The sequence below is a fragment of the Henckelia pumila genome, chromosome 3, assembly GCF_033568475.1.
Source record: "Henckelia pumila isolate YLH828 chromosome 3, ASM3356847v2, whole genome shotgun sequence".
NCBI classification, from domain to species: Eukaryota; Viridiplantae; Streptophyta; class Magnoliopsida; order Lamiales; family Gesneriaceae; genus Henckelia; species Henckelia pumila.
In genome coordinates, this window is record NC_133122.1 from 118,028,133 (window position 1) to 118,036,863 (window position 8,731).

At 34.1% G+C, this 8,731-nt stretch overlaps 1 long non-coding RNA gene across 1 annotated transcript; it reads right to left on the bottom strand.

Moving 5' to 3' along the window:
* Positions 1-4,987: 4,987 nt before the first annotated feature.
* Positions 4,988-6,121, bottom strand: LOC140886664 (uncharacterized). The gene is made up of 3 exons (XR_012151623.1): positions 6,045-6,121; positions 5,389-5,538; positions 4,988-5,264 (listed from the first exon to the last, which is right to left on the bottom strand). It is a non-coding gene; the product is annotated as an uncharacterized lncRNA (long non-coding RNA).
* Positions 6,122-8,731: the final 2,610 nt, after the last annotated feature.

Here is an 8,731-nt window from a genome sequence, read left to right on the forward strand (position 1 = left end):
TGAGATTTGTATGATTTAATTGTGGATTGAGACTTGTCTAGAACTAGTTCGAACACTCTTCTAAGCGAAATACGGGCAAAACTGAGATTAGGAATGATTTAGGCGATTTTTCTGAATTCGTTTGAGCCTTTGAAGCTACCTATTATACATGTTATCCCTAGTACCTTGTTTGAGCTTTATTGAAAATCGAATGACATGCGTGTAAACGTGTGATTAAACCCCCATTCGTCATTATTTCAAGGTCCTACATTGACTACCCGATAGCTTATACACTAATTCCTACCTTTAAGGGAGTAATTTGAATGCTAAATTGTGATATGCTCCTAGTTTTATTTGTGAAAAAATGGAATGGTGTGATGATGAATTGAAAAGATGCAAAGAGGTAGTAGAAAAAAAAAAGTTGAAAAAGTTGTGAAAAAGAAGAGAACGTGAAAAAGTTGAAAAATTAATGAAGTGAATTGAAATAGAAGTGAATTGTGAAAGAAAAGGAGTTGAAATTAGAATGAGCATAAAAATATGAATTACTCCTTATTTTGAATTCTTATCCTTCATTTGTAGCCATGAGCCAGACCTTACATTATAAGTTGATTAAGTCCTATTGACCAAGTCTCAGTTGCCCAATATGCTAGTGGAGAAGAGTTGCGAGAATTTAGCCTATGGACTGTTGATTGATGCTTTTAATGATTATGAATTTTGATCTAAACACACACACACACTATTATTCTTTTCATTTACCTAATTGTGAGTGTTTTTGATTCAATATCTTATATTTGATCCTATGCTATCCTTGAAAAGTCCTCATGATCTATGAATGTTTGAATTGAACTTGGAGAAGGGTGTTTTGAACTTGAGTTGCGGAGATTGTGAGTTTATGCGGTTATTATTTTGTGATTGGCCTAAACTTTCAAGTGTTAGTAGGTTGGATGAAATTGGATTTGATATTTTTTTGAAATCATTGTTGAGGCCATTGCTCCATAATATTTCTTGACTATTCTTGTTGGTTTTTGAGAGAATGAGTTTTTGGAATTTAATAATTTTGCTCGGGACTAGCAAAAGTGTAAGTTTGGGGGTATTTGATAAGTGTATTTTATACACTTAATTTATATATGATTTAATTGTTAAATATTTTTTTCGAGCAGATTTATGTGGGTATTTTGTTGTTTTTGTGTTTACAGTGAATTATGGAATTTTGTGGAGAAAAAAATAATTATTGAATTTATTTGGAGAAATAAATTAAAGAGAAAAGAATTGAGAAAGTTGAGAAGAAAATAGAAGAAACGTACAGAAGAGAAGAAGAGAAAGAATGAACAGTGTTGGGTTTCTTATTGGGCTTTAAAAGTCAGCGCTTAATTTAGCGCTAATGAAGAGAGGAAGAAGAGCTAACGCGCATAATTGAAGATTTGAAAATTCGAGTTGAAGGCGCGCCAGCGCCGTTCTTAGAGCGCCCGCCCTGTAGCTGTTTGGAAAGTCTTATTATTTCGGATAATTTTTATGGGCTTGTTTTTGTGGGCTTTTGATGAGCGATATAAAAGAGATTCTTTGTCAGACAACTTGGGGGAGCCGCCACACACACATTAGGATATCAGAGAATTGATCGTGATTTGCTGGAGATTTTCTGGAGCTCAATTGAAGAACGAAGACGGAGTTCGATAGTCCGAACACGGCGTCGACGACGGATTTGTTTTTTATCTTTTATTTAATTCTGAACATGTTTGGATTTATGATTTATTGTTTTCAGAATTTTATTATGAACTAATTTTTATAGTCTAGAGGTCGGATGGAACCTGGTGTAGACATTTTCATGAATTCTTGATTTTATTGAATTGAATTTCTTCTAGATTAATTATTTTTTCTAGAATTGATTGTCTTTTCAATTATCTGATCAATAATTGATCTGTTATATTTATTTGAAATCATTTCTCGGGAGAGGGGATTTTGAATAGGACATTAGAATTACACTGTTAATTATTTATACAGCTCGGGAGAGTGTATGATTTTAACTGATCTTTTAAAAAGAACATTGTTTTGTGATAGATCACTGCGATAAATTCTTAATAGGGATATTGGAATTTAGTTGTAGTTGATAAAAATTATTTGTTGCTCGGGAGAGGGAAATAATAAACGTAAGTGTTCTTGGTTATTAATTGATTGGAATTCATGAAGATTAATTAATTAGGATTGATTGTTGTTGAAACCAGGTGAAATCTATACCTCTAGACCATTTTTCTCTGATTGATTTTTAATCTAAAAGTTGTGTGCGTGCTTTTAAATCTTTAATTATTTTATTTTTATTGCAAAATTCTTGATTATTGATTTTCTAGATAAAGTTTAGACTATTTTAATTACAAGTACTGAATATTTTCATTTTACTCCCTGTGGGATCGATACTTGATTTTATCACTATATTAAAACTTGACACTCGTACGCTTGCGAGTAATTTTCACAACACATTTCCAATTTCTTCATAAAATTCAATATATAAAACACTTACATTGATTGAAAATATGGCCTTCGAATTACCAGAGATATTGATCTCACTTGCTTGTTGTCGTATAACTTGTTATCATCAATCCATACATTGAAAACATAAATGACATAAATTATAAGTGTCATATAAAAATAAAAATTCAAAAACACATAAACATAAAAACCTGTAATTTTTTTCGTTTTTTTGATGCCACTTCATCACGCATTGCTGCCTTATCAGATACGAATCTTTCATCTCCATTTTCTTTTGTAGCTTCATCCCAGCTCTCCATTTTATTGCATCCCTGTGAAGCTGATTTCATCTCACCAATATCCATTTCATTGTATACTTCCAATGTTGTTTCATTCTCGTCTCGCTCCATTTCATTGCATTCTTGTGGGATTGTTTGTTTTTGTTCCACAACTTTACTTTGTGGTGATCTAGGTCTGGTACAACTTCTCTGGTTATGGCCAAATCCACCACACCACTTGCATTTGTTGTTTCTTCTTATCTCTTTCAGCTTTGTTTGGTTTGAAGCTGGTACTTCATCAGGTTCTCGTCTTTGCAACTTCGCTGGCCTACCAACTCATTTTTTATAAGCTGGTGGTAAGGGGGGATTAAGGCACACGAAGACCACAACTCTGGTCCATTTACTAGCATGATTAACCTTGCATAAAATCATTTGTACGTTTCAACGCTATAATAACGATGCACATAATCCTTTGGATTTTATTTTTTTGCACCAAATAGCACATATATCATGTGGGCATGGAATCCCAGTCAATTCCCATTTTTTCCAGCGCCGCAACTCATTTTACTTAGGTCAATAGAATGCTGATTGCGTAAACCCAAGATCTGAAAATGCATCTCATCAGCCATCATCGGTCTAAACACAGCTGCATCCTTGCAATTCTTTGCCATCACTGGTTTAATCTTTGGTAAGATTACACCATCCCACTTCTCATCCTTTGACCTATTCAACTGAAATCTGACCTCAATATATTTCTAATCAATTCGAACATTGGAATTATTGCCTTCTCGCTAGCCTCTAAAATCATACTTTTGAAACATTCACACATATTGTTCGAAAGTATGTCACATTTGGGGATGGTGCTAAAGAATGCCTTGAACCAGTGGTGTTGGTTTTTTGGCCAACCATGCATATTCTTTTTCATCTATCTTCTTCAAATATTCCATGCGTCTTTTGAACTCTTCAACTCTTGTCGCTCTTGCTGCAGCCCAAAAAGCATTCTTGATTGCCACACCTCTAAAACCAGCAGTTTTCATGTTGCTCAAGAGATGCCTAACACAAAATCTGTTTTCAGCATCGGGATACAAACTCTTGAAGGCAAGAATTAACCCTTTTTGTTTGTCGGACATAAATGTCCAACCCTGCTGATTTTCAAAGTCGATATCATTATCTAACAAACAAAAAAACCACACCGAACTGTCCTTAGTCTCGCCTTCAACAAAGGCATAAGCAATAGGAAAAATATTATTGTTAGGATCTAGGCCAACTACCGCTAACAACTGTCCCCTTTTCTTTGTTTTAAAAAAACAACCATCCACACCAATCACGGACCTACATGCGTCCTTGAAACCATCTTTGGATGCCGAGAAACAAACATAAAGTCTTTGAAATCTTGGCCCATCATCATCTTCTGTCAATTTCAGAATTACAGAAGCACCTTCGTCAGTCCTCTTCAATTCAGAGCAATAATCTCTTATTCAGATGAATTGTTCCTGTATGCTGTCCTCAACTAGTTTCATTGTTTTTCTCTTACCCAAATAAGCTTTTGCTTATATGAAATAGTTGTGCTCAAAGTGTTTTCTACCTCGGCTCTAAACTCGCTGGTACCTAACTTAGGATTTGATTTGAATTTCTTCTCAAAAGTAGCACCCAACCAACCTTCTTTGATGCTTCTGTTCTTGCTGTGTCAATAGAATTTTTTATGCTCGGGCATAAATGTTTTTATTTTCCAACATGTGTCTTTATTCATTGGTGAACAAATAATACACCAATTACAACCTTCATTGATGCATTTAACACGAATTCTTTTGTTGTCATTCTTCACAAACTTCAATGTACGTCCTCGTCTGATACAATGGCTCTCTATTGCAAAGTTGGCCTCATTCTTTGAACTGAATATCATACCGAGCTTCAAATCAAGATTTTTAGAATCTTCAATAGGGTCATATATTGGAAAGGTTGGTGCATCGTCCTCATCAGATTCAAGAGCACTCCCAAAACCATCATTTTCTAGACAATCATAATCCCTTTCATCATGTCCCATCCTAGACAGCAAGTCATTCGAAATTCCATCATCTTCCACTACATTTTTCCCTTTACAATTTTCAGTAGCATGATTCTTGAGATTCTCCACTAACTGAACTTCTTCCTCAAATTCAAAATCATTATCATGAAAACCATTTTCTCCGTCTTCAGTGGTTGCATCATTCTGATTGTTTGTAGCTACTTCAACATGCTCCATGTAAACTTCAACTTCATAGTTATTTGGGATATGATCCTTAATTTCATGCACACCAACATAATTTTCCAAATATCTGCCTTTGGTTAAACTTTTCTCGAACTTGTGCCAAAGCTTGAAACTATTTTCATCTGTAAATCCCAACTCTTTTGCATACCCATGAAGTTCAATTATCCCCAACTTATCCAGATCAACGAAGTCGAAGTATTCAATATTACCAACTTTGTACACTTTCTTTTTGCGAATTGTTTCCATCGTACCACCATAATACAATTTTAGCGTGAAACATGTAGGTTCTCCCATCACACCTGTAAAAAATACAGGTACTGAATTTCAAACCATAATACAATGGATAAACTTTTTTTGCTAACTAAATTAATATCGTGTATAATAAAGTAATAAAAAAATTAATATCTTGCAAAAAAAAATTACCATAATGTGGCGTGAAACTCAGAGAATGTGTGCTCTGTCTAGCCATAATTTTGCAAATGCTGCTTATAAACTATTGAGATCTATTTTACTCCATGATATTCAACAACAGATTTTTTCCTCTCATGTTGCAAATAAGGAAAAGCACCTACACTGTAAACAAACTATTTGATAATTTTATATCATATAACAACAGATTGTCTAGAGGGCTTTAAGCTTACATTTTCAAATCAAAATGAGTAATCCTAATTAGCAAATTGTTTTATTACTTAGAATTTTCATCTCAGTCATATTTAATCCCTGCGCAAAGTGCAATTAAACCTGGAGCTTCTACCAATAATTATATATGCGAGAAATGTGTTATGAACAGTGCCAAAGTAAGGGCGAGATAACACCTTATAGTGCTCACAATCTCGTCACAAAAGCTCCATCAATGTTAACAGAGAAACCATAAGAAACATTACAGAATTTGAAGAATATCATGATGCTAATTTTAACACTTCATGGAGACACTCAAACCATCAATGTTAACAGAGATAACCATCGCTATGTTTTCCTCACAAGTTCAATTTGAGCCAGAATAGTCGAGCATCATAAACGTGCATCATCCTGAAAAGATGTAAACACGAATCTAGAGCTAGATATAGGCAAGCATTTACCTTCAGCGAGATCTGGATTTCAAAAAGATAACCCGATATTCCCACCCAACTGGAAGAAATGGTGGGTTCTAAGGTTTTGATTTGGGGGAAAAAGTGAATAAGTGTTTGAATTTGGGGGAATTGATAGAGATATGGATGTGGTCTTTTATCACCGTCAATATTTAATGTCCAGATGATGGAAGGGACCAAATGCATAAAAATAATGAAACACGAAAGATCATTTAAGCTGCCCGAAAACTCGAAGTTCTATTTGAGGATAAGTCACAAACAAGAGGGGCGAAAATGGGCATTATCCCTTTCGTTTTGTTTTCTATTATAATAATAATATTGATAATAATTAGAGGTATGTGTATATGTATATGTACATGAATTATTATAAAAAAAATTCAGCTATCCTTTGGCGACGCGTGCTATATGTAAAGTGCAAAAAAAAAATAAAATTTTAAATTATCTTCTACGACACATTCACATTATCACGTCGCAAAATGACTCAAAATAAAGGTGGGAAATATTCCCACCACCATTATATCTTTTTGTGATGTTGAGCGTGATGTGCGTCGTCAAATGACTACATTTCGCGATGTTGACCTCTTTGTGCATCGCAAATGTCAGAATTTTTGTAAAATAATAAAAACTAAAACAAAATTTCCAATATAAGACATCACGATCAGTCTTCACCAGCCCCAAAACTGGTTTTGTTCCTCCTCTTCTACTTCTTCCACAGTTTTATCTAAGATGGTTTGGGTGGGTGTTTGGGTGAGTGATATGAGTGTCACTCAGTAAATGGGAGAATACATAGACGACGGGAACGGAGGGCTGTGATGTTTCTTGGATACTTCCCGATCCACGTCCAGATGTTGTGCTAGTAGTCCAGAGGGGTTCCTCGAATGACACCAGACACTTTGGCGTCTTTAGTTTGAGCATGAGTTTCTCGTTGATCCAGTCACCCAGTCCACATCATTTTGCATGCACATATAGGTTTGTATACTCGTATTTATAATACAAGGCGAAAATGCTCACGTCCCCGCGTTTTCATCTTGGAAACCTCATTCCACAGGGCAGGCCTTAGGTTGGATGACGCGAGGCAAGAGTGAGCCCCGAGGCGAGGAGCGGTGCCGTTGAGATTCCCGGTTGTCTGGTTTAGTGGATTTTATTTCAAGTTTGGTTTGATACACTGTTATTCAATTTGGTTGTACTCTAAGCAGCATTTTAGAATGCTCTTTCAGATTTGGGATTAATACTTTGTTTTTCAATGATTGACCTGATTATTGTCACTTAAGATTTAATTTCATGTGTAAGGATTTCTTAGTAGGTAATTTCGATGCGGGTCTCTACAATCATTCTCTTCATTTTCTTTAGAATAAAATTGTAATATTTTATTTTAATTTTATGTGTATTGTATTTCCAGCTATGATAATTAGCTAAACAAGTAATCTCCTCATCTACAAGAGGTTACTAATGTAATAATATTTAGTATGTCAAAAGAAAATCTCTAGGTTTTTTGCCCCTCTCAGGTTGAGTTCTTTTACAAATTAAGTCTATTAATATAGGTAGGAACGAAACAGGAGTGTGCTTGATGTTGTTGAAGGAATCTGCAACATGAACCATCAATTATGACTGTTTAGTTTGGCTATGAGGAATAGTTTTTAAAATCTAGTGGATATAACCGAACAACATTTTGGTCAATAAAAAGTTATGAGACTTAGTTTATTTTACGGAAGCATGATGAATTGAAAAATAAATGAAAAACAAGTGTAAAAAGGGATGTTATAAAATTCAAGGACAATTTCGAGAAAAAAAAATTAGAAGACAAGAGATATAATTGAGATTCAAAAATTTCTAAGGATGTAACTGAGAAAAAATGGAAATTATAAAAATATATTAAAGTATTTTCTCATCTCGAAAATACATCGAAGAGTACCATGTGACACGTCAAATGAGTCTTTGGCATCGTCTCGCTTAATATTGTAGAAAGATAAAAGTCAACTATACGAAATTGTTCTTGAAAAATATTTTTAATGTAAATAAAAAAGAAGAGATACATAGGGATGACAATTGGATTGGGTCTAAACCCGACTCCACATTAAACTTGGTTCGGTGGGGCGGGTTTAGACCCGGCCAAACAGGTTCACATGCTGGTTCAAGCGGGTCCTGGATTTGGTGGGATCTGCCCCGCCAAAAAAATATATAATAATATATAAATATAAAATATATGTCTATATATTAATAATATATAATTATATTTTTTATATTAAATAATCAATATTTTATCCATAATTTGAGATTATAATATTTTTGGATTGAAATGATTTTAATATATTATGATTTTTTTAAGGGCAACTTGTAGATAACTTCCTAAATCAAACATAACTTTCAATTTACTCCCTATATTTGTATTTCCGAAAATGCCCTTGTCGTTATTTTAATCATTATTATTTCTTGAATTATCAAATGTGGAATCGGATTCAAAATCTGATTCACTTGATTCATCAAGATAATAAATATTTTCATCATCGGATGAAAATTCAATTGTTTCTACGGGATAGAATCCAATAGTATATATTTCTTCAAGAAGTTTAATTTTATTTTTCTTTTCGTTTCGTTTTGGACATTCATTCGCATAATGTTCTTCTTCGTTGCACAACCAACATGTGCAATTCTTTCCTTTACCCTTTGGGCAAGGTGGT